Consider the following 26929-nt stretch of genomic DNA (forward strand, 5'->3'; position numbering starts at 1 on the left):
GCAGTGGCACCCTTTAGGGTGGTACAAGGCCTCCCTCTCCTGATTGGTGGGTGCCCTGGGGTTAGTGAGATGACAATAGTCTAAAGCAGTGCCCAGGGGTGTCAAGAGGAAATATGGCTGCAAGGATGGCACCTAGGGCTGCCCATTATTGCAAACACCCAGGCTAGAAGGAGGCCACTGCTTGGCTCTGGAGCTAATGTTTCCTGTTGCAACGTAAGTGCAGGATCCCAGGGGGCCTGACATTAGGAGGAGAACATCATGAAAAGGGGATGCCAAATGCTCCTGGGGAAACCAGATAGACCCTGAGACGTAGTAGTTTTTACTCTTAGAAGGGCCTGGAGTCCATCTCCCCCCAATATATCCATGTGGTTCCATGGCTCACTCTTACCCTACTCTACCCGACCGACCACCTCGTACCCACATGCTTCCACCCGCTTCCCGCTACTCCGGTGAGTGGCAAGGGCAGGCAAGGGAAGGGAAGGGTGCACGGAGACTTGTAGGCAAATATGACCAACCTGTAACCTAACTGACCAGTGTCGGAGAGATGACACCATGCAGGCCCGCTGAGAGAGTCTGAGAGGCTGCACAGAAAAATCACATTTCTATCCGTAAGGAAGGATGAGGCACTGTGAGACTTGCCCTGTCTATTGGAAAAGACTGGGTTTGTGGGCTCCAGGTTCTCGGAGAGTCTTCCAGAAGACGAGGCACCAGGTAGAGTCTGGAGCAGGACAGACCCTGCGACCACTGGAGTGACGGCTCGGAGGTGACTTCTCGCCGTTGTCTGCTCTGTGGGCGGGACTACCGACCCCTTCCTTATCTCTAACCCTGTGCTGACCTTGGCCTCTGCAAGTTGGCTACGCACAGCGGCCCCGTGTTAGGGGTGCTCTGGGGCGCGAAACTACGAGTGGGCAAGTGGGGGGCCGAGGGATGTGATCGGGAGGCGGAGGCCGGCTGGGCGACGGAGGAGCTCACCAGGGCGGTGATGGAAAGGAGGGGCTGTGGGAATGGAGGCAGCCAGAGCTCCTGGCTCAGAGAACCGCAGAAGCGGTGGGTACCCTGCGCAGCCTGGGTGCGGGCCCGAGGCTGGGGTGCGGGCGGAGGGAGCGGCTGAGAGGCTGTGCATCTGCCTCCACAAAGCAAGCACAGGGGCTCTGCGGACCACGTCAGGCACCGCCCAGCCCCCCAGCCCCCCAGCCCCCCAGCCCCCCAGCCCTGCAGCCCCCAGCGGGGCTTCAGATTCTACAAAAGGACTTGGGAGCTGAGTGGTGAGTGTGAGCTTGCGGGGCACCATCAGCGTCCTGCCTGGAGGAGGCCTCCTGCCTCGCTCACCTGAGCCTTTTCACCAGAACCTGCCGTTGCCCCTGAATCCGGGCAGCCAATAGCATAGGAGATAAAACATGCAGGAGCCTCCGTGCTGATGGGAATTGGGGGGAAACCTGCAGGAAGCGGTGAGCATGGTTTCCAGGAATTTAGGAAAATAACCCAATCTAACAAAAGGCTGAACCCCACGCTCCACGATTCCCTCCCTCTCTCTCTCTCTCTCCCTCTCTCTCTCATCCGGCCCCCTCCCAGGCCTCAGCAAACCTGCTCAGCCACTGCGCATCCAGTCCAACCTGATGTCTCAACGCAGCTGTTTTTCGGGGGCTCTTTCCTCCTTCACCCCAAATCTCCATTTGTCCCTTTTCTCCTCTTTCCCTTCCTGATGGCAGGTTTTTAAAAATTTTTTTATTCCAGAAGAAAACTTATGAAAATTGTTGAAACACGCACTACAAAGCGAAACCTTATTTTTTTTTTTAGCATTCGGCGGAGAGCCGCACCCCCCCCCAAAAATAAGGCAGCGTGTCAAAGACACTGCCTCCCCCCTTTGACATTCACGCGGGGCTCGGAGTCAGCTGGGGTCTCGGCTCTGACAAATTTGCATCTCTTTGAATGTGACGCTTGAAAAAAGCTGGAGCCGCTAGATTAAATTTTTTTTTTCCGTCGAGAAAATGAGAAAAGCCCCTATCTCTCCGCAGAGTCTACTGGGAAGATCTTTATTCTGATTCTTGTTAGAATTGTTTATCACCCTGACAGGCCAGACTCGGACGAGATAAAGGCTCCGCTCCATCACGGGGCCTGACAGTGGTAGGGACATGCAGAAAAATGAAAGGAGCAGGAGAAAATATTATTAATAGATGCCGACTTGCTTTGCCTGCGCCGCACGTCAGGGAAGGGAGAGGGGGCCGGGGCTTGATTGCGGGCCTGTGAAGTTCTGTCCAAAAAAGGAGCTATTTTTCATTAAGTGATAGAAGGGCCTTTTTCATGTTCTTTCCTGAGGAGCTGATAACTTATGCAGTTTATTCTAACCCTGCTGATTTCTGTCAGGGGGAGAGAGCTCCTGAAAGATGGCTCCGACTTGTTCTTTTTTGGGAATGAGGCTGGTGTGACAGACACAGGCGCAGGCAGGAGGCCCGGCCGGACGCGCTCGGGGCCCAGGTGTGGCTGGGTGTGTGTCGAGTGTTGCGAGTCTCGGATCCACGTGATGGGGAAAGAAAAACTGAGCTCAGAGCCGTCTTTGCCCTCGGAGGGGGCTCTGGCTTGGGAAAGCACGACGTCCGCACAGGGGTCCGTGTGGGTGACCCCTCCCTGAACGTTCACGCCTGGCGCCCTGTACCCGGGCACCTCCGCAGCTGCGCCGCTGCTTCCTGGGGAGCAGGGCAGTGCCGCAGGCTGGGCGGCTTGTGCGACAGACATTGACTGGCCTGGGTCCTGGAGGCTGGACACCTGCGGTCAAGGTGTCACAGGTGGGTGTCTCCTGAGGCCTGTCCCCTCGGCTTGCAGGTGGCCGCCTTCTCTCTGTGTCCCCCGGGGCCTGTCCTGAGAGTGTACACCCTTAGTGTCTCTTTTTCTTCTCATGTGGACACCAGTCCTATGGGATAGGGCTCCGCCCTTATGACCTCATTTGACATTAAACAGCTCCTTAAATATCCCAGCTCCCAATATAGTCACATTTTGAGACACTAGGGGTAGGAACTTCAACATCTGGATATGAGGGGGATGCAACTGAGTCGATGACAACTACACTGCAATTCCTTCCGTTCTCGATTTCCTGGATTCGGGCAGCAGAAGCTGAGAGGGACGCGATGGCCATACAGTCCTGTGGTGTCCTTTAGGGAATGCTTCATCTAGGACAGAGAGGTGACACAGATCCCTGGCTGAAGGGCCCCTGCACATGGAGGAGAAGTTCGGGGATGCTGGACCCTGATGTCACTTGCTTCCTGGTGGAACAGCTGTGGTGGGAGGAACTCTGAGCAAGACTCCAGAGGTGATGCTGGAGCACCAGGCTCTTGGTATGAGCCCCTGGGTGCCACAGGGCAAACCACATGGCCTTCTGTGCTCGGTCCCCTCTCTGTGTGCTGCCAGGCCACATGGGGACTTACTGGGATGCGGGATCTGCGGCAGTGCCTCACTTAGCCGGATGGCCCTGCGGATACTTGGTTGAGTCCATTTGCTGAGGGGTGGGCCTGAGGCAGGTGCTGAGGGGTGGGTCGGGGGCAGGGTGTCCCAGCTTGGTGGACAGCACTCCCTTGGGGCATCCTGAGAGCCTGGGTGTGTATCTTGGTCCAGCCATGAACTAACCATGAGTCCAGAAAACATCTGTCCCCAGCAGTTTGGGGAGAAGATGAGTGTCCTTTGTAAGCTGAGCTCTGGCCCCTACTCTCTTCCCTCTTTCAAGTGACAGCTGGAGCCTGATGAAGGCTCTGGGAAGACATCCCACCAACACCAGCAGATGGCTGGAACTCGTTCAATGTTACAGCTTGGGGTGGGGGCTGGGCACATAATCTTGGTTGAGCAGGAGGTGATGGTGTGATCAGGGCATGTCTGTCCCTGTGATGTCTTGGAGCTTCTGGGGAAGCCAAGGAAGGATCAGCCTTCTCTAGACAAAGCTACTCCCCCTCCCCCGAGTTACTCTGTTACCTCTGGGCAACCCAGGGAGAGGCTGAAGCTTGGAAACAGAAGGTTGGGTGACTCAGCGCCTTTGGGTCCCGGGATTGGAGGTTTTAAGAACAAATGGGGTTGATCTAGTTCATCAAGGGGAAGAGCATTCCAGGGAGGGAGCATGTGTGGGCCCAACTAGCCGGGAGACCACCGCAGGGCGCCAGCACCAGCACTGGGCTTGGTGTTGAGGGACAGGGGTTCTAATCTTGGGGTTACCCCCTGTGCAGAGCAGCTCCATTGACCGGCGGGGCTGAGATTCTTTATCTCTGAAATGAGGTGGCCAAGCAGGAGGGAAGGAGCTCTTCCCAGCCAAGTGAGCCAGGTGGCTTATGGGTTGTCTGTCTATCCTGTGGCTTCACCATCTACCAGCGTCTTGCAGTCGTCTGTGTCCAGCAGCCAGAGGGGGATGAGAGTCCCTCTTTGGCTTAGTCTATTGGCAAGAATTAGCCTCAGAGTTACAGCTCATTGCAAGAAGACCTGGAAATGTGGAGGAGTGTGCAGAGGAAGAAAGGAGGCTGACTTCTGGTGACCAGCTGTCTCTGTCCGCCTTACAGTGGGGTGTGTGTGTGTGTTTGAAAACTGCAGACATGACAAACACAAGCAGGTCAAAATAATAGAAATTGTTTAATTCGCTGGAGTTTCACGAGATTTCTTTGTTGTTGCTGTAGATGGTCTTTATATTTATTCCTAGTAGGGGAAGGAAAATAATATCTTTGAGGACTGATTGTGACCCTAAACTGTGTTTGGTTAATTCACGAGCTTGGTTAATTCCATGGCTCCTGGCACTGATTCCATGAGGTTGGTTCTAGCATTTGTCCTTCGCAGTGAGAGCCCGAGGCTCACAGGATCCTTTAACTAGTCCAGGTTCTCAGAGCTGTGGAGTTGCAAAGAGAACAGAACCTTTGAACCCAAGTTTGCCTGATGCCAAAGACCCCCCTGTTTACCCCACCACCTGCCTCTCGAGGGGGAGTGTCTTTTCCACTGAGAGTCCATGGAATGCCCCAAGGAGCAGGCCACTGGGGGACATCCCTACACATCGATCACACCGAGGGCATCTCTGCACATGGCTCACACGGAGGACATTTCTATACACGGATCACACTGGGGACACCTCTGTACACGGATCACACTGGGGACACCTCTATACACGGATCACACTGGGGACACCTCTATACATGGATCACACTGGGGACACCTCTATACACGGATCACACTGGAGACATTTCTATACAGGGATCACACTGGGGACATTTCTATACATGGATCACACTGGGGACATTTCTATACATGGTTCACACTGAAGGTTTCTGTATCCAATGCACAGGAGGGTCTATCTTTCCACAAAGAAATGCGCTCATTTCCAGTTTCTCAGTATATGAATATATGTGGCTTTTCTAGCTTATCTTTTTAAAAATACTTTTGAAAAGGTTATAAAAAAAGAAATATTTTTCTACTACGAAGCAAAATAGTAAGCAGAGCACATCAATGACAGCCAGAGGCCCACAGGGTGCCCCCCCCCCGACGGGAGACAGTGGGGTGTGCCGAGTGTGGACTGAGTGTCCCTTGAAGGATCCAGCCCGCTACGTCTCCAGCCACTATGACTATGAGATGAGATGAGGTCCATTGTTGTCACACCTTCCAGGTTTCCGAGAGCACCTGCAAATCTAGATGTAAAATTCCAGTTTTAAATACCGGATTAGATGGAAAAATAAAGGCCACATCCTGGGCTGAATTCAGCACCTGGGACAGCGGAACTGTGACCTCTGCCTTCAGGGCCCTTTCTGTGGGGGCCCAAGCTGCAGGGGGTGACCCACCATCAGAGCCTCTGCTGTTCGTGCCACAGACAAAGCAGCAGCCCTGCCAACGACGTGCATCTCTCGGGCACCTGCTTGGCACATGGCGGGCAAGTAAGGGGCACGTCTAACTGGCCACGCTCAGCTCAGCCCAACAGGACAGGCAGCGAGGCTCTCTCTGGACCTTGGGGAAACGCAGCTCTCCCGGCAGAACATGCAAACCTCCCCATCTCGGTGCAATTAGGACAAGCAAAGAAACGCAGACATGTGCCCCTTCTGTGTTGGCAACGGATGTGACATAACTACACCAGGCGCAAGATGCAGTCTGTGCGTGTGCGTGTGCGTGTGTGTGCGTGTGCGTGTGTGTGTGCTTGTACGCTGCTGCCCAAGTTTCAGAGTGATTTCTAACTTGAAGTTGACGAGATGGGATATTATGTCTTTTTTAAAAATGTAACCAACAACAAACTTTGCTTGGTGTAATTTTAGCTCGGGTGGGAGTGTGCCAAGGTGCAGTATGGTATTGTGGAGCCACTGTTTTGACAAAATAGTCTGTATGTGTGGTTGCATCTGTGAGTATGAACAAGACAAGCAAAAAAAATGGTGATATATATGTGTATATATATATATTTTAAGGAAGTGTATGCAATAAACAAGGGACAATAAATTTAGATTAGAAAGAAGCTATTGAGGTTTGCTGTCATCACAGGTCTCCATGGAAGCTCTTTGTTTGTAAAGAGACAAACAAATTTCAAGTTAATTTCTAAAACATTCTTCCCTCAAATGGTTCTGGAGTCTGCTCTGTACTGGGCGCTGTGGTCACCTGACTATGCCGAGTTGCACAGGACGTGTCCTTGTGCTGCAGGACCCCACAGTCTGCTGGGGACAGCCACCCGATCTGCTGGGAAGGGCCATGCGATTTCGTGAGTAACCAGAGTGGCCGATACTGTTATTATTCTAATGCATGCAAAGCTCTCTGAGCGGGGCCTGGCATGTAGCAGCATGCTCAGGACGTTAATAGGCACAGGGCAAGGTGTTTTGCTCTGGCATTTCCCATTTTCATAACAACCGCAGATTAAATCGTATTATAAAGGAGGCCAAGCTTGGCGAGAGGCAATATTGCAGAGTGATTAAAAGATCAAGCTCGGCTCAGCCGCCTTCTTCCTTGGTCATTTTCTTTAATCGTATTGCTCTCCAGTGTGCTCGTCTATGATTTAGAGATTATAATAATGCTATTATATTAGTTAGTTTTGGTGCACAACCAACCACCACAAAATTCAGTAGTTAAACTGCAAGCGTTGCTGATTGCTGGTGCGCCCGTGCCTCGGCTGGGGTGCGGCTGGTCCAGGCTGGGCTCAGCGGGGTGGTTCCGATTTCACCTGCAGAGCCCTGCAGGTCCTGGTGGGTCAGGTGGCCCTGCTCCATGTGTCTCTCATTTCCTTGGGCAAGTGGTCTTGTTAAGGTATATTCTTTCCTCAGCAATAACAGAGACACCAGAGAGCAAGCTTCATCCTGCAAGCGTTGAAGCGTTGGCCACATCACAATGGTTGGGCCCATCAGTCAAATTGAATCTCGTGACCAAGCAGGGTCACTCAGTGGAGAAGTAGACTCCGTCCCTTGCACTTAGAGTTGGGACCACTATACGTTTCTGAGCAATAATCTAATCTACCAGGCTACTTACCTCAGAGCATTGTTTTAAGAATTATATGTCAAAAACTGTGTATCATGCTTAATAAAAAGTTTAGTACACAGTGAAAGATCAATAAAACTAGGTAATTTATTATTAATAATAATTGTCTTTATTTGACGGATGATCCAAGTGAGGCTCAGAGAAGTTAGGTGACTTGTCTGAGATCACATTGTGGTGAGTGAAAGACCATAATTCAAACTCATATTGTCCAAGTTGCTTTGTTTTGATGGAAACTCATGGAGCTACGTCACACGGGGGTTAGTCTTTAAGGTCCCCATAAAGGCAAGGTATTAATTCTAAATATCTGAGTTGGTCCTATTTTGGAGGGCAGATCTCAGACCTTGAGAGTTCAGAACGTAAACCTACACGAGCAAAGGCCACCTCTTGGGGGCAAGAAGCATGGTGGTAAATCTCAACAGCAACTGCCTTGCACCGAGGCCTCTGTGGGAAAGGCCCAGCGTTAGGGGACCACTAGCCTGGGCCGTCATGTGGGTGCAAGTCCTCCCTCTGCTCTGCCGTCTCCGAGCTCAGCAGCCCCACCCTTTGAACAAAAGCTGGGAAATGTGTGCTGGCTGCTGGAGCTCTCCTTCTCTATTCAATAGACAGTGGGAGGAAAGAAATTACCTAGAGATCTCTTCATTTGCTAAGATTTAGTTTCCTCTTCTGATATTTCTTTTCATCTCCTGAAGATCTTCAATTTATAAGTATTGAATTTTTTAGAAGTCTCCGAAAGTACTACATTAAATGCTGAAGATGGTGATGGGTTCCCTGGGCACTTTGTACTATGCTCTATCACGACCCTTATATGTCAGCTTACAGGGTTTGCTTATGTGTTGGGCTCTACCTCCTGTCCCTCCTCACTCTGTCCCCTCAGTCCCCGGATGGTGAACCGGTTGCAACATTGGGCCTAATACGATGCCTTAACCAAGTAAGACATTCAGGAAATATTGGTTGAATGAGTGAGTGAATAGTGGGTAAGTAGAAATGTGATGGATGAATGAATGAGTTAATCAACTGCACATAAGTGAATATATGGGTGAATGAAGAATTGAGCAGATTGGGGAGCATGTGGGTGGCTGGATGGAGAGGGGACACATCAAGGTTAGTGATGATATGACATATGAAATTCTGTACTCTTTCTTAAAACTGGCTGAACTCTGCATACTTTCACTTTCTCTGGGGCCTTCAGAGTCCACTGGTGTAATTTGCGTTTTTAATGTCTTTGGCTGCCATGGTAGGGGCTAGCAGCTTTAGCCATAAGAAATTCTGAGGACAGACCTACATCTGCATAAAGTTTGTCTAACACGCAGAGGTTAGAGATACATCCTCCTAGGTCCCAAGTCCCCTATGTGTACACTGAGTGTTGACGTAGGAAGGCCATAGGAAATGTGACTAGAAAGGTAAGTAAGGTAAGGAAATGTGACTAGAAAGGTTGCTGATGATTGAGTCACAGATATGGAGCTGGTAAGTTGTACATAAAGGTGGAATTCTGGAACTTTTTTTTTTTTAAATGATAAAGTCTAAGCATTTTCACCTTTTTTTGGTTCTGGATCAACCCTGAGAAAAAGGTCACTCTCCTTAATGTGACCTGGTTAACACGGTCTGGTTTATATCAATTCAGAGTAACTATTGGAATATTTTCCAGGCAATGTCTCCATCCTGTCTCCTCAGTCCACTGTATACACTGCTACCAATAATATGAAAACATAACAGGGAATAGAAAAATTCACCAGGAAACACCCTGAGACTCTCTCTCATATCTTGTCACAAAAAGACCACGGACCATGAAGCTGATGATGCTTTAAGTTCACAGCCCCTTACTTGGGGGGCTCTTTCCAACATCCCTTCTTTATCATTTCAAATAAATGCTTATTTTTGTATTCAACTGTATATTTATAATTATGTATGCCTTTCCTTTAAAATGACCCCAGGAAATACTGCTTACACCCCCTCCCCCATTTTTTTGTTCTGAATCCACTCTAAGAAAAAGGTGACACTCCTTAAAGTGACCTGGCTAATGTGGTCTGGTTCCTCAGTTTCATCCTACACCCTCTGTCCCACATTTTACCTTCAATAAATGGAACAGATTTCACTTTTTACTGTTACGCTATTTTATGCCTCTGAGCCTTTGCTTATGGTGCCCCATTGACTTCTGCCAACATATATCCAACCACAGCACCCCTTGAAAAATTTCCCCTCATTCTAGAAGACTCAGCTCATGTGTCAGCTGCCCAAAGAGCCTTGTTGGGTGCCTCTCCCTTACCCCAGGGGACCCCTGTGCTTCTACAAAACTTCCACCTTTCCTTTATCACCATACTGACTGTGTCTCCTTGGCGCCTGACACACAGGTACATGCAGCAGAAGGCTGTTGAGTTGTCACTAAATTACCTTCTGTCGCTTGGACAAGTTACTTGACCTTCTCAAATCTCAATCTCTATCCTTATAAACAGGTTTGTTAAATTACCTTACAAAGTGTGGCCAGGTTTCAATGAGATTATGTAAAATAATAATACTTGGTAAACGTCAGATGTCATGGTTGACACAAATAGAACTGCCTGGTAGTAAGATAGTTTTAGAATTACAGAAGTGGCCGGCGTAAATGAGGCTGTACATTTAAATAAAAATCAGAGTCTGGATAGCAGATCGGGAAATAGAGTACAAATTATACAGTGGTTAAAAGCACGGGCTTTGGGAAGTGTCAGCCTGGGAGTGAATCCTGGATCTGCCACTTACTAGGTTTTATGCATTTACTTAAATAACCATCCTCCCTGTGCCTCAGTTTCTTCATTTGAAAATGGAGATACTGATAGGGTTGGTGCAGTGATTAAATGTGTTAGCCCATTTTTAACTCTTAGCATAGTCCCTGGCACTTGGGGAATGCTCAATAAATATAAACTATCTACTGTTCATTATGATTAATAGAACTTGAAAAATGACCTTTTTGAGGTCACAGTGAAATCAAGCCTGCCCCAAGACTAGTTTAGCACAGAAATCCACGCTGCACGATCCCATTACTAAGCAAGATTATGGGCATGTTTGTGCTTTTGGAGGTAAAGATAGAGCACAGGTGCTAAGGAGTCACTTGGAGATTTAACCCAAGGCATAGAGAGGAACTGCTCAAGGTAAAATACTGATGTCCTTCTCTTTAAATATCTGAACGCCTTATATATATATGAATCTGAAGCAAGATTAAAAAAACTTGAATGCAATGCTAGTTCATGGATCAGAAAACAGAAAGTAAAAAACAGAGATGCCAAAGCAATGGCTTTTTAAACACCTGTGGGCTTGGTCTCTCCCCATGTAAAGCTCTCCTGGATTGTGTGATTTCAGAACGTTTGTTTCTAGAGAAATCCCAGTGTGAGCTGCGTGGAGGAAGCAGCCTGCCTCTGCTGGAGGGGCCGGGGGAGAGGGAAAGGCCCTGCCTCCCCCTTTTCTAGCTGAATGGGAGCTGGACGCCCCGATGGGAACAAAAGATGCTGATACAACAAGCTGATGAGAATGTGGTTTGCTGTGTACCCAGTTGTATACTTCCAGTACTCACAGTTTATTATATATCATTTATAACTCCATAAATTTGTTAAAATAAGTATTTTTAATGTGCTTCAAAGTGAAATAAGGCATCAAAAAATGTGAGGTAAGATCAAGAAATGGCTAAAGTAATCAGAAAAAGAACTGTATGGTAAAATAAGCAATAAAATACTACTACTACTAATTAGAATAAAAACTCAATGGCTGTGTTTAATAGCAGAACAGACACAGCTAATTAAAAGAGTAATGAACTGATAAATAGATCTGAAGAAATAGTCTAGAATACACCTTAGAACATACAGGATGAAAGAGTTTTAGAGAAATATGGAGGGTGGAGTAAGAAGGTCTAACATGTACGTGATTAGATTTCCAAAAAGAGAGTGTGAGAGAATGTGGCGGGGGAGATAGCTGAGAAATAATGGCTGAAAAATTTTCATAGCTAATAAATACACCATCCTGCAAATTCAGCAAACCAAATAAATCCTAAAGAGCTTCAGTAAAATAAATCCATAAATATTTGGACACATTATAGTCAAAGGCAGAACACCAAAGACAAAAAGAAAATCTTAAAAATGACTAGAGGAAAAAAAAAGTTTTCCTTTAAAATTCGAAGTTGTCTTATTAAGAGCAATTGTGGAAGACAGAATACAGTGAAAAAAACTGAAACAGAAAAAAGAGAGTAAGCACAAATATAAAGATAAGAGAGAAAGGGGAGATTATTACTAAGCTGAAGATATTTATATGATGATAACAGGTCATTATAAACAACTTTGTGCTGATAAATTTTAAATTTTAGGTACAATAGAAACCTTCTTAGAAAAAAATACTAAAATTGACACAACGAAAATGAAAACAAATAGTCCTATAACAAGTAAGGACATTCAGTCAGTCAAACTTCCCAGTTTACACACATTATTACAGATTACAGGACAGAAGAAAAAGATCTCAACAACCTTGGGGCCAGATTAATCTCAACACTGATAATCCCACAAGACTTTATAAGAATAAAAGTTATAGGCCCATCTCCCTGTGAATACATGGAAAAACCCTAAAACATAATTATGAACAAACAGAATACATCCCTACATAACAAGGACCATTCATGGTGCCCAAGTGGTGTCATCTCAGGAATGAAAACTAGTAGGAAGAGTTTAGTAAACTTTCTGGACTCAAATTCAATCTACAAAAATCATATTTTTATACACAGACTATAAATGGATAGATGATATAATTTAATAAATATGTTATTGCTAATAACATAAAAAAATGTAAGTAGCTTGGGAATATGTCTAACAAAAGGTGATCAAAGTCTTTATGAAGAAAACTGGGCCCTGGCCAGCGTGGCTCAGCTGGTCGGAGCACTGTCCTGTATACCAGATTGAGGGTTCGATCCCTAGTGTGGGTTGGAACCAGGGGCAACTGATCCATGTTTCCCTCTCACATCGATGTTTCTCTCTCTCTCTTCCTTCTTCTCTCCCTAAAAATCAAGAAAAAGTTATTACAAAGATAAAAAAAATAAAAAATGGGAAGGACAAATATTACAAAGCCTGTAAGATCTGTAGAACTGGAGATACAAGACATATGTGGATTGGAAGATTCAGTATCATATGTAGGACAATTCTCCCTAAACTGACCTATAAAGTCATTGTGATTCAAGAGCTATCCCAATGGATTCTGGAGGGCATGTGGATACGTGTGTGAAAACTGACAGGCTGATTTTAAAATCCATATGAAACTGCAAATGGCAGGAACAGGGAGACTCTCCTGAATGAGAAGAACACGTCTGATTGGCTGGCTTTTGCAGATATCAGTAATTACTTGAATAATAGCAATGAAAGCAGTGTGGTGTTTCCGGGCCAGACGAATCAACCAACGAAACAGATGAAGAGTCAGAAATGAATTGTGTGTGTGTGTGTGTGTGTGTGTGTGTGTATGCGCGCGCCCGCAAGTGCACACCTTTGTGTGTCTATGAGCAGACTTGGCGTTACAGATCAGTGGCAGAAGAATAAATTTTTAAATACACAGTGCAGGACAATTAATGCATATGAAAGATAAATAAATTAGAGCTCTACGTCGCAGGACACGCAAACATGAGTTTCAGGTTTAAAAATGCATGTGGAAGGTAAAATGGTAAAAGTCATAAAAGAAAACATAGGACAATATATTTGCAAATTCGTGTGAATAAAGATTTATTTAACAAGGCACATGAAGTAAAATCCATAAAGGAAAAGATTAATAAATTCAAAAGACAGCAAAATAAACAACACACAATATTTAAAAATGGAAAAGATATTTACAATGCATGTCATTGAAAAATGATTAGTATACAGAATAAATAAAGAACTCCTACATATTAGGATAAAAACACAAGCAACCTACTAGCAAAGCAGTCAACAGACATGGACAGGCATTTCAGGGGACAGAAACCTCGATGGCTGGTGACAGGCGGAGAGGCTCGGTGTCCTTGGTAAACAGGGGAGTGAACATGAGAGCCACAACAAGATGCTATTTCATACCCACCCAACTGGCAAAAATTAAAATATCTAACAAGAATAAGTTTGGGCAATGATAGGAAGCGAGGGACACTAGGGCACCTTTTTCAAGAGGACGCAAATGGGTAAGCTCGCTGTGGAGACAAATTGCCATTCCCTAGGGACACCGAAAGCGCACATGGCCTCTCGGTGTGCACCTGGGGAGCCTCGTGTGCAGGTGTATCTGACGGCAGGGGAGCAAGCGGCCCATGGAAACGCGCCCTCGGGAGCCCGCTCCGTACCTCGGTGCTCACAAGACCCCAGACGCGCCCCCTGCCGCGGTCGCACACGAGCGTGCGGCTCAGCGTGGAAATAAGCGAAGCGCGGGGCACAGCAGGGACGGATCTCAGAAACAATGCCAAAGAAAACCAAAAACCTCCCCAAACCCAACACAAGCGACGACTGCAAAGGAGCACATTTTGAAGAGAACCCACTCCGCAAAGTTCCACACCACGCAGCACCGAGCAATAACTTTTAGGCGCACAAACAAGTAACAAAACTATCAAGAAAGTCAGAGAACATCAAACTGAAAGCCAGGAGTTGTTCCAGCTGGTGAGGGCGAGGTGCCGGGCTGGGGGTCTGGGCCCGGTGGGTCACACAGGTTTTGCTGTGCTTTTACTTTTTATAGCTTATGTATTTTGGGGAAAATGTGTATTTATTCAATAATTTATAGAAATAATTTTATAGGTGTTAATAATGTAGTAAGAAGCAGATGCATGCGTAGCTGACGACGGGAATTATGCCGGCGCGATGAATGTGCTGTAGACGTGCGAGAGGTGGGACCACTGGCACCTTGGAATTCTGGAAGGCTCCCTGGAGGAAGGGGTTTAAAGGCAGCGCAAGTTCTGCGGTGTTCATGGTGAGGAAGCACATCCCACATTGTGCAAAAGGGGCGAGGGGAGGGGATTTGAAGCGGGGTAGATGCATTTGTACGTGGGAGGAGGCCTTTCAGAGCTGGGGAAACAGCAGCCTACAGAGCAGCGAAGCATGAGCTGAGTCGCGGGGCCACGCACGCGGCATTGCGAGTGGTGGCTGGTAACGGACCCGGGTCCGGCTCTTCTGTCTGCCGGCTTTCTAGCTGTGTGGCTTCGAGGGGAAATGTTACCGCCCCGAGGCTCAGTGAGCTTCCCCGTGGCGGAGTCCAGACACGTGCAGACATCGCCGAGTGGCTTTGAGGGTTAAACGCAGCAATGTGTTTGGTGCGCCTGGGATGTTCTAGTCAGAGGTGAGCGCTGACCACTCTTATGGTTGTGGTGGTGGCTGCTGCTGGCATTGTTGTCTGGTGGAAACAGACGCAGGGCGCCCAGCTGGGAGAATGCAGGTGGGGTGCAGGGAGCTCAGAGCCTGGGGGCTGTGAGGCTGCAGCAACCAGGAGGTCCCACATCTCGAAAGGCCTAAGTGCCCCCTAGGAAGCTCCAGCGTGGCCTGAGGACAGTCAAGGGAGCTGCTGAAGGGCATTAAGCAGGAGAGGAGCACGCCTGCAGAGGGTGTGGGTAGGATCTTAAATCTAAGCCCTGCCCTGTTGGGGTGCATCCGCCCAGAGTGGCCATTTAATTGTTAGAAACATCCTACCAGCTGCCTCGTGTGGACGGAGGCTGGCAGGGGCTAGAATGGGGACCCCGATGGAACAGGCATTTGAGAGGCTGCCCTGGCCTTGCATGGATGAGGGAAGGCCCTAAATCCGGGCAGGGTGACACAGGAAGGGACTGATAGGAGCCACAGGAAAGCAGTGTCTGACAGGCGCTCTGGGTGGCTGAGTCTCAGAGCTTATTTTAAATGCAAAAAAGGGCAGGGGGGGGGCATAGGAGAAAGCGGGGGCAATGGGGAGGAGGCAAGGCTCAGATCTTATCTGGATGCTTGGCTGTCACCGGAGCTGCTCAGAGCACGTGCTTCAAAGTCTCCGGCTTCATCCAGCGTCCTGGCCGCACCGGGGACACACACAAAGTGGGCATGCATTATTCAGGTGGCATCCCTGCTCCTCGCTGCTCTTCAGAGCGCTTGCAACAGGGTCCCTCCTTCCCCAAAAGCCCATTGTTCAGGATGGTAAACAAACAGGATGGGAGCCTGCGCCCTCACACTGCCGAGACCCGCAGTCATAACAGGAAGCCGCGCGCTCGCTGCGGGAAGACGCTGGGAGACAGCAGGGGTGTCGCTGACCTACATTCCAGGCCCGGCCCAGACCTGCAGAGCCTCGCGGCGACAGCAGAAACGCTGACGGGAGGCAGAGCAAAAGGATCCGCAGCTATTTCTCCCTCTGTTCTCTGCGAATCCATTGACATGGATATCTGGTGACCCTGAAACCTACTTCCAACTTTGCAGCCGGCTTCCCCAGGAGGCGCAGAGAGAATCACAATGCGAGGGTCTGGGAGGAGCTGAAGACCCTGGGGTGCTGTCGGTGGGGGCTGGTGCCACCCGCACGGTGACCCAGCGAGGGGACGGTGCGCCCAGCTCCGCCCTGAAGGGACCCGCGGGTCTGCGGTGCCCAGAGGGCGGTGGGCAGCTGCCACCTTTCAGAGTCGCCCCACACCTGCCATCACTGACTAACGTGCCTCACTGGTGCTGCTGTTTCAAAGCTGAGCGCATCTGTTACTGTGAATTACTGCTTTTTTTTTTTTGGCAGTTCTATTGTCTTTTCCATTTTCTTAGCACTTTGCAATTATTAGTGGTTCTGAAGGGCCTTGGCAATGCAAAGTCGGTATCATTTTCTGTTTCACAGACAGGCCGCAGCGGCCACATGACTGGCCCAGGATCTCGGTGTATATGTGATGTGCAGAGAGTGGGCATAGCGGGCTTGCTTCCTTCCCACGCCAGCAAGGCACCTCCTCAGGCCATTCATTCATTCACTCGTTCAGCAATAGCTATTTGGAGAGTGCCTGCTATGTGCAGACATGACACTGAATGCCAGAGACACAGAACTTAATCAGACGTGATTTCTGTTGTAAAATGCTCACCGTCCAATAAAAGAGCAGATAGCTTACCTGCCAGGTGGGGCGCACTGTGATAAATGCCGCAGTAAAGTTGCTAGAGGACTCGGAGAGGCGTCCTGTAACCCAGGCCAGGGCATTCCGGGAGGACTTCCTGGAACAGGTGACATGGACATTGATCCGTCAAGAGACTAATCTGGGCTGGGTGATGTGAAGGAGGCAGGAGGATGGTCTGGTCAGAGGCCATCTGGACTGGAGACAGCACAGCTCCTCGCAGGGACCAGTCATTCCTTTGGGGGCGGGGCCTACCCCGGTGTGAATGTCGAGAGCTGACAGTAACGACAGGCAACGCGCTAAGCAGGGGCCCGGGGGGTGCAGGTGTTCCAGGCCCTTGGTTTAATCATGGAATCTAAAGAGCAATTCTATAGGTTTACATATATAATTCTACAATATATCACCTATGCACCTGGAAACTATATGATATTATTAACCAATGTCGCCCCGATACATTTAATAAAAAATAACAATCCAGTGAAGTTGAAAAGAAATTCTCCAGGGAGGTCGCTGGGACTCTCCTTTACCGCTTAGCAGATGGAGGCTGAAGGAGGTGAGGGACCTGCCCCGTCACAGGGTGAAGATCTGAGCATTTGAACCCCGCTCGGGCCCAGTGTCTGTGTAACTAATGCCACCCGCTCTGCTTTCCCTCCCTGGGAACTCGTCCCACCTCCCGGGAACGGGGCTCTGACTCCTGCCTCTGTCCCCCAGAGAGAAGCGGCAGGGAGGCGTGTGGCCTCCTGCCCGACGGCCTGCAGCATGGCACTCGCCTCCTCTTTGTGCACCCGGGGAAGGGGCGACCGCGGGCGGAGCGTGGGGCGTCGGCACAGCGGGTGTGATACCCCCCGGGAGAGCGCGTTTCCAGCTGGCGAGGTCCTCGTCGCTCAGAGCTCTTGGACCCATTTCCCCACCGTGTCGGGAGCGTCGCTTCTCTACTTGAAACTCTCAGTGCCCCACACCGGTGGCGAAAGAGGGGAAAGCGTTTTATTAGTTTGTTTTTAAAGGGCATCCGCATGCCTGTGGAAGGAAAGAGGTGCCCAAGGTAAGGCAAGGGGTCTCTGCTTTCCATCTGGGCGCCGCGTCTTGGGGAAAACCCAGTGGCGTGGCTCCCCGCCCGGCCTTGCTCAGGACCCCCCTGTTCAGGTGAAAAGGCGCCCTCCCCGCAGGCGGGCCTGAGTCGGCGGGGCTCAGACGAGGCTCGGGTCGGGGCCTGGCGCCGCCAGTGCTGCGTAAGGGGCCGTGGTGGCCGCGGGGCCTGCAGACCTCCTTGGACCTGGGTGCGAGTCCCGGTCCACAGGCCGAGCAGTGTGACCCCGGCTGGCTGTCCTCCCCTACAGGCAGAGCTGTACCATGTCTTCACCTACAGCTGGGCTTCCAAAGGCAACAAACAAACAAACACAAGAAAACATTGAGCTAAGTTTCATACTATATACAAAAAACAAATCCAAGTGGATGAAGGACTTCAATGTAAAACTATAAAAGTTTAAGCAAAACAAACAAACGAAAACAACCATAGGAAAAAATCTGCAGGATCCAGGGCTAGGCAAAGAATCCTTAGACTGAACACCAACAACGCAGCCCTTAAAAGGAAAGGTGATAATTTGGACTTCATCGAAATTCAGATTTTTTTTTTTTCCTCCAAAAAAAAAAATACATTGCTGGGTAGATAAAAAAAATCAAGCTACAGAGTGGGAGGAAATATTTGCAAACCACATATCAATAAAGGGCTATTATCTGGAACATACAAAGAACTTTCAAAACTCAACAATAAAAAAATCCAGTTAGGAAATGGTCAAAGACATGAAGAGACATTTCACTAAAGAGGGTAAAGACAGGGTGGGGCAAAAATAGGCTTACAGTGTTTATATGGAAAATAATACAGTAATTAATAAAAATAACACAAGAATAAAGTCTGTGTTTTACACACTCGCAGCTGTAAAACTACTTTTGCACCACCCCATGTAGATAGAAGCCAATCAAGAAATGCCCAGCACCACTAGCTATTAGAAAACTGAAATGAGAACCACAGTGATGTGTCACCTACCAGAATGGCTACTTTAAAGATAGTCACAGCACCGAATGGTGACAATGGCGCAGAGACACTGCCCCGCTCCTGCGCTGCTGTGGGGTGTGACAGGGAACAGCCAGCCTGGGAAACGGCGTGTCAGGGTCCTAAACGCTCAAAGTGCAGCTGCCATGGGACCCAGCGAGCACCCTCCTGGGCAGTTTCCAGAGAACGGGAGACTTGTGCTCACTCAATAATCTACACACAAGTGTTTACGGCTGTTTTGTTCATAATAGTCCCCAAACAGGAGCTACCCAGAAGTCCCACAGTGTGTGGATGGTCTAACTGTAGTGCGTGTGACAGACTCAGTGACAAGACACACTAAGTCCTGAGACATGCAGTGACCTAGGCGGACCTCTGAAGAATTAGGCTGGGTGAAAAAGAGCGAATCCCAAGGGGTTACAGAGCTGAGTAATGCTATTTGCAGAACATTCTCGGAAAGAGGGAGTCACAGAAAAGGAGAGCAGGTGGTGGTTGTCGGGGGGGCTGGGGGTGGTGGGGCCAGGAGGGACGTGGGGGTGGTTGTGAAGGTCCGCCTGAGGGATCCCTGCGATGAGGGAACCGTCTGTACCTCGACGGTACCAGTGTCAATATCCTGGTTGTGATATTGCCGACGGTTTTGCAAGATGCTAACACTGAGTGAAACCAGGTAAGGTGTATATTTCTATTTTTGTCTTGTATCCGTTCTGATTCCTTAAAATTGCATGCAAGCCTACAATTATGTTAAAATAAGAAGTTAAGCAAGCAAATGATTTTCATCTATGTTCTGTTTACAAGGGACCCACATGAAAGTAATGATACAAAAATGCTGGAAGTAACACGATTTTCCAAAGATAGTAAAAACACAGTGTAAAAGAAGGCTGGAATAGCAAAATATTAATATTGGAAAAATAATAGACTTCAAGCCCAAGAGCATTAGGGAAAAGTAATTTCACCAGATGGTGTTTAAACCAACACCGCCAATGCTCGAGGAAGACACAACAATCCTGAACCTGTATGCGCCTAACAATATACTCTCAAAACACAAAGAGGAAACGCGGGTGGAACTGTAATGATAATGCCAGCAAGTGCTAGTTATTACAGGAGGTTTCCATGTCTCTCAGACTCTGCTAACTTGGGCAGGTAAGTTATTAAGGAAAATCCAAGCAGTGAAAATAAGCTGGATCCAAAGGCATGGATGGGAAGGAGGGGTGACAGTGGCAGGAAACTGGGGACTGCGAGTAGCCTTGTTTATACAGGTATATATAGCACAACATTTGGGGGGTCATCTGGGATCTGGTTTGTCCTCGAACCTTGAACGATCCCCCCCCAGTTTTATTGAGATACTATGGACATATAAGTTGTTTAAGTTAAGCTGTACCCTGTGCTGACTGGCTACCTGTATATATGGTAAAGTACTCGCACAGTAGGGTTAGTTCACATGTCATCACCTCACACAGTTACCGTTTTGTTGTGATGGTGGGAACATTAAGCCTCTGCTTTTACAGCAACTTTCAAGCACCCAGCACAGTGTTGTTAACTATTGTCAACATGCTGCAGCTAGATCCCCAGAAGTTATTCATCTTATAACTGAAAGCGTCTACCTTTTGACCGGCATCTCCCCATTTCCCCCGCCCCTCAGGCCCTCGCGGCCACCACCCTTCTACTTTCTGTTTCTATGAGTTTGATGTTTTTAGATTTCACGTGTACATGAGAACCTGCAGCGTTTGCCTTCCTCTGTCTGACTCATTTCACGTAGCTTAATGCTCTCGGTATCCGTCCGCGTTTCAAACGGCAAGATCTCCTTTTTTATGACTGAATTATTTATATACATAGAGAATAACGTTGTTTTTTCCTACTCAGCCACCAGTGAACACAGGGTGTTTCTGTCTCTTGGCTATTGCAAATAATGCGGCCATGAACATGGGGTTGTAGACACCTCTTTGGGACAGAGATTTTATTGACTCTGGAGAGATACCTAGAAGTGGGATTGCTGGGTCGCATGGAAGCTCTATTTTTAATTTTTGGAGGAACACCTGTCCTGCGTTCCACTGTGGTTTCACCGATTCACCATCCACCCACGACGCACAAGGGCTCCCTTTCCAGATCCCCTCTAACACCCCTCATCTCCTGTCCTTTCCATGCAGACATCCCAACACGTATGGGGCGATGCCTCATGCGGTTTTGGCTCGCGTGAGCCACCTTTTCACGCTGGCCATCTGTATGTACGTCTTCTTTGAAGAAATTTCTATTCTATCCTTCATCGTTTTTAAATTGGATTATTTATTTTTTTTGCTACTGAGTTGTATGGTTTCCTCATATATTTTGAACCTTAACCCCTTATCAGATAAATGGTTTGCACACATTTTTCCCCCCATCATAGGCCATAGCACTGCGTTTGGATCTGCAGATGACACGGTAGAAAAGGGCAAGGACACCGGCCCTGATGGCCCACTCCCGAGGCCCCCGAATGCTTGCCCGTGGATCAGATCAGAGGTGGTCTGCGAGGTTGTTTTCATCAATCTGCAGCAAAATTAAAAAAAAAAAGACAGGTGCTGCATAATTTTCATGATAGTAACTTTCTGTTTCAAAGGAACGCCCTGTGTGTCCCTGTGACTTTAGATGTCGTTTCTCCAACAAAATGTTGCGGCTGACGTTATTCTGTTTATTGTTACTGTTGTTCTAATTGCTTTGATGGGTAAGATTAAAAATCTGCCATGCTTTTTAAAAACTGCAAGTGGTTTCAGGCTCCTGGGCTTCCTGACCCTCCCAGGACTCGGGTCGGAGCCTGTGCTGATCATCGGTGCTGTGGCACCTCATTCCGGGCACTTTCACAAACGCAGTCGTCTTTCAAATGACCTTGAGGCTGGTGATTTCATGTCCATTTAACAGAAGAGTCCACTGAGGCTCAAGGATTTAGAGGGAGCTATTGTGGCTGTGGGCTTTTCACTTTTTATTATTTGACTCAAAGTGCAGGTCACTTTTTCAGGCAAACTTCCCGTCTCCTTCCGTCCCCAAGACCTGCTTGAGCTGGGTTTCTCTATGAACCGCTGCTCCCCAAATCCTTGGGCGGGAGGGCCCGTAAAGCTGCACCGAGTTTAGAAACAGTAACGTGGTTTATTTTGGGGGGGACGTTTTCAGCTTTCTGTGTGAAGATCCTGCCAATACGCCCTCCGAAATTACATGCTTCTTAGGAGAAGAAGCCTCTTTAATAAAAATAGATCCTCTGCGACAAGTTATTCTTTATAATTGGACCAGAGATCACAGAGAGCATTCGCTTACAAGATAATCTGGAAATGAACGAACAAATGATACGGTAATCACCGAATCCTCATTACTCGAGGCCTCTCCGCGCCAGGGGGCCCGTCTCTCTTGATGACCAAGCCCGACCCCTATTAATTTTAATAGGAGTTAAGTAGCCACATCAAGGGGAGTGTCAGCGAGTATTCTCGGCACACCAGCCCCGGAGATGAAGACCTGCGCTTTGGGCTTTCTGCTGAAAATGTGACACCTTGCCTGATGCCTATCTGCTCTTAATTGTGTGTTGTGTGTGTGTGCGTGTTTCTGCGTCTTTTTGCAGAGGAGGCAATTTGCAAATCGCTGCTACCTGCCTCCGAGGAGGGGGAGCGAAATGATAGGTGAGGCGGAGGTGGCGTTGGCCCCTCTGATAGCCTTTGCTGATAGATTGGAGCGCGCCTTCCTAATTAATACCCGATCTGTTCTGATCGACCCCATCGCACCGAAGCTGGGGGATATCTGAGCGTCCCGGGGAGCGGCTGTTTGGATGCACCCGCCCCCCACCCCTTACAGCGCGCACAGGAGGGGTCCACGGGCGGTTGGGCTGGGCGGCCGGGGGAGGGTCTCTCGGTGTTAAGGCAGCTTCTTCAAAGATTCGGCAGGGACGGCCCTGCGCCTGCGAGCTTCCTAACGGGAGAGTGACATTTGCCTGCATTTAAATATGGCTTTGTCAGGCTGTGCTTGCGATCAGAATGCAAAAGAGCCCCGCCGTTAGGGCCCCGAAACCAAAGAGAAATAGACCCTCTTTTAGTTTGGCTCTTGAAACAGAAAGTCGGGGGAAAGCCAGAATCAGAGAAATCAGATTAGATTCAAAATTCCTGCGCGCTCTCAGAATTCGAGATCAGGACAAACGTTTTGTCCTGAACAACTAAACCAAACAAAGCCAGACACCACGTAATGAGATTTTGTGATGGATCAGGGAGGCTGTGCATTCCTGCAGGACTCCGCGACTGGGGAAGTGTTTAGTAAACCAGTTCCCCACGCAGGCCATCGGGAGGGGCTGGAAGTATTAAGATCATTTTGCAGATAAGGGCATAGGCTCAGTGAGTGGCCATAACATCCCAGGGTAGATCTGGGGTCAAAATAAAGGACTTCTGACATCTGTTACGATTCAGTGCAGACTCCCCACCATTTTATGATGATTGATAAGTCAATAAGTACCTATGGGGACACAAACAAAACGAAAGAGATGGATGAAGCCTGTGTCATCCCACTGGCCACTCATTCTCAATTTTCTTCCGTCTTCTCTTTCCAAAATTCCAGCCAGGTTCCTGGCTCCTTGAAAGCCACCCCTCCCAGTCCTTGCTCCCGTTTCTGTCCCCGTGTCTGCACTGACGATTTGGTGTCTGGCTTCCGGCCCCACTCAGCAGCCCTCACTCTCACCAGCGCAGCAATAGCTCCCTGTCCACTGAGAGAAACCAGAGCAAATCCCCAGGGCCTGGCGGGGACAACCACCTGGAGTGTCCTTGGCACCAGGAGAGCCACAGTTGCCAGTGCCAAGATGATTTGGCTTTTGCAAGGCAGCTAAGCTTCTGGAGGGGCCACAGAGAGACTCAGCAAAACATGTGGCTGGAAACTCAAAGCTACTCTTGCCGGACATAAATAATTAGTTTTAAGTACCAGCTTTGCAGATATTTTATGGGGAAACCAAAGTAAAGCAAACGGAGATATCATGTTTTTAAGCACTTTCCATGAGTCGAATAACTTCATACGTTTCCTGCGATGTCACACCATGAAACTATCGATCCAGCCACCCAACTATGTAGCCGCCATCGGTCCAATTCCAATCGAACGCCTACCTGATGTGAAAACCTGGCCTACTGTGCAGCCTGCTTGTGGGCAGAGGTGAGAAGGAACGGGCACCCTTAAAGGGCCTTTCAGGTGTGGGCCGCGTCTGTGGGAAACACCAGCAGGTTGGGGGGGACAGCGAGGGAGGACCTATTGCAGGAAGTGGGATCGGCGAGCGGTCTCTGAGGAGGTGGCATTGCAGCAACGGCTGGACCAAAGGGGTACACTATGGAAAGGACCAGGGGAAGAACATTCTAGGAGGAGGGGACGGTAGATAGTTTAGGGGGACACAATCATGACCCATCGCAAACAGAGCAAGACGACCAATGAGAGCACCTTCTGGGACCCCCGAGCTGAGAAGTGCATCCGTGACTGTCCACCCCCAGCTGGCACTGACCAGCCTCATGGTTTGGGGCAAATTAGGTCACCCCCAAGTTGTTTCCCAGTTTTGGAAATAAAGGGATAAGCAAAAAAAAAAAAATAAAAAAAAAATCAGTTTTGGGTCTCTTTGACTAGAAATCACGATTTCATGTGGCGTTTGCCCCGAAGACTCCAGAATCACTTTTCTTTCCCTTTTTCCCCATCCCACTTTCCACTCAGATCAGAACGCTTTGGCGGGTCCTCTCGGGGCTCCAGCGGCGGGCCCCGGGAAGTGCGGCGAGTCCCAGCGTAGGGACGGCGCGTCCCGCATCCCTGCTGCGTGGCCTCCGCACAGGCCGATCGCTCCTCAGGACGAGGGCCGGAGGCGGCGCCGCAGTGGGGGGCCCTTAAGGACTTCGTGTAGCCACTGGATAGACGCTGTTCTGAAGGTGACAGGTCACGGGTGGCACAGCTCTGTTGTGACTTTATGTCCGTGTTCCGCTGCGACGCCGACCTGGAGGGAAGATTGGTATTGACGCTCCACGCCCGGTGTCTGGGGGAGGGAGCCTGCGTTCTGTCCAATGCGTGTGCGGGAGGCATGGGTGTCCCACATCAGGAATTCTAGAATTGTCCAGAAAGAAAGGGTTTCCACCTCTTCTTTTGAAAAGAAAACAAAATAAACCCATGATTATTCAGTAATATATATTTATAGCTATTAAATCTATTAAATCAAATACTGCTTTTTTCCTTTCAATGTTTAGGGGTGTTGTCCCAAACCTGTCAGTTGCAAAGATGCTTAAAATTTGGAAGATGTATTACTAGCTCAGTGCGCGATCCTAAGAGCCCTCCTGTTGCAGAAGGACCCGGGTCTTAGGGTCAGAAGGCTCACGCTCAGGCCATCACTCTTCGCCTACGCCCTCTGTGACCCTGGGCAAGCCACTAGACTTGTCTCCACCTTGGCATACTGGCCTATCAAGTAGGGTCTTGCCCTTGCCCAATTTACTTCATAGAGTGGGAAATAAATTTCAAAAATGAGTAAGATGACTCTAAGTATCAAAACACTAACGTATACGAAGAACACAAAAGAAGGGAGGGGAAAGGGCAGAAAAATTTAGAAGAGAAGGGAGTGGGGCTGAGAAGCGCTTACCTGCCGCTCGTTTTGGTCCTAGTCAGGGTGCTGAGCGGAGGGTCTGAGCAGCGGGTGGCATCCATTCCCTCTCCAGCGTGTCCAATGTAACTCCCAGAGCCGCACATGTCCCTTGGGGTTATTTATTGTCCACCTTTAAAGGGTAGATGATCCTCAGAGGCAGCACATTGTATTAGCCTGCATTCAGACTTTACGTAATTCCCAGTGCCTATGGAATAAATGCCAGATTTCTCTAGCATATAAGGGCTCCATGGTTCGTCGTGAATCGCCCTGGCTAACGTGATTCTGCTTTTCGTAACCCTTCTCAAAGACACGGGATTCGCTCCCACTCATCTAAGTGTGAAAGAGATGGCTGGAGGGGGTGGCGATGAGGCTCTGAAACCTGCCTACAGCCAGGGAGCAGGGAGACTCACCCCAGAGCTGCCTCAGAAACGGGGCACGAGGGATGGGGAACACGGGGAGGCAGGGCGAAGGTGCCCAGGGTGTCATTGTGTAACGGAAGCTCGTCCTTGAGGTCACCTCAGCCACCCTGGGAGATGGGCATCTGTTTTTTCCAGCTGATGGTTTAGAAGCTGAGGTTCAGAGCATTGACGTGGCTTTATTAAGCTCAGAACTGGTGGCGGTGGACCTAGAATCTAGATCTTCAGCCACCGAAAAGATGCTCTTCGTTGGCTACGGGTCACTGGCGGTAATATGGTGCAGTCTTCACACCCAGGCTAAGGAGCATGGGGTCTCCACTGCAGGGTATGGCGCACAATGAAGAATTTCGTTTTGGGAAGTGCTTTGGTAAATGCAGGGACTTGATTTGGTGGCAATAAAATGCTTCTGGAAGATCAGTCTGGAGGTAGCCAGGAACTGATTCACCATGGCAGCAGTGGGGACGGTCAAAAAGAGGCAGATGTGGCCCTGGCTGGGTAGTGCAGTTGGTTAGAGCATTGTCCTGATGCACCAAGGTTTTGGGTTCGATCCAAGGGCACATACAAGAATCAACCAATGAATGCAGCAATAAGTGGAACAACAAATAGTGGTTTCTCTCTTTCTCTCCCCACCAAAAATCAATGGACTTAAAAAAAATTTAAAAAAGATGATGCAATAAATATTTGGAGGAAACACCAGGCAATAAAACTGTCAAAGGTGGAAAGAGGTTAGGGAAATGTGAGTGACCTGGATTCCACCACGAATGAAGGACCAGACCCAGTGGGACATAGGAAAACTCCAGCTATAGCTGCCAGGGTGGGGGCCTGGGGGCTGTGTGTGCTGAGTGAGGTTCAAGTTCATGGGAATTTTGGTTCCTCCTAGAGATTTGCCTCTGAAAATTAAAATAATCATGTCTGCACACAATAGGTGGGTTTCCCATCTTTGGGCACAAACCCAGAAAACCATGAATGTGCGGTGGAAGCTTGGGTACAACTCCAACCCAAATCCAGCCATGTCTAAGAGTTAGGGTCACAGTGAGGTTGCCCTTTAGGAAGTGGGCACCTTGTGGCTATCAGGCTTACCAGGGGCAAAGCCTTTGTGATCAGCTGACAGGTGAGCAGCCCCTGACACAGAGCAGGGAAGTCCAGCCAACTAGACCTGGCAGCGCGGGTAAGAACTGCCCCAGCAAGAGCGACCCTTGGCCCAGGGTTCTTCCTGGTGGTGACACAGGCGTGAGGCCCGATGGCCAGCTTCACCAGGCAACCTTTATGACTTTGTTGGTAAAACAGCCTATGGAGAGTCAATATTTTGGACGACATGAGCATTGTGCCACCAGGAGGCCAATCTCTCATTAAAACTAAGTCAGTTAACATTTTGGTAG

Source organism: Miniopterus schreibersii (genome assembly GCF_964146895.1).
Source record: "Miniopterus schreibersii genome assembly, chromosome: 1".
Taxonomy (NCBI): Eukaryota; Metazoa; Chordata; class Mammalia; order Chiroptera; family Miniopteridae; genus Miniopterus; species Miniopterus schreibersii.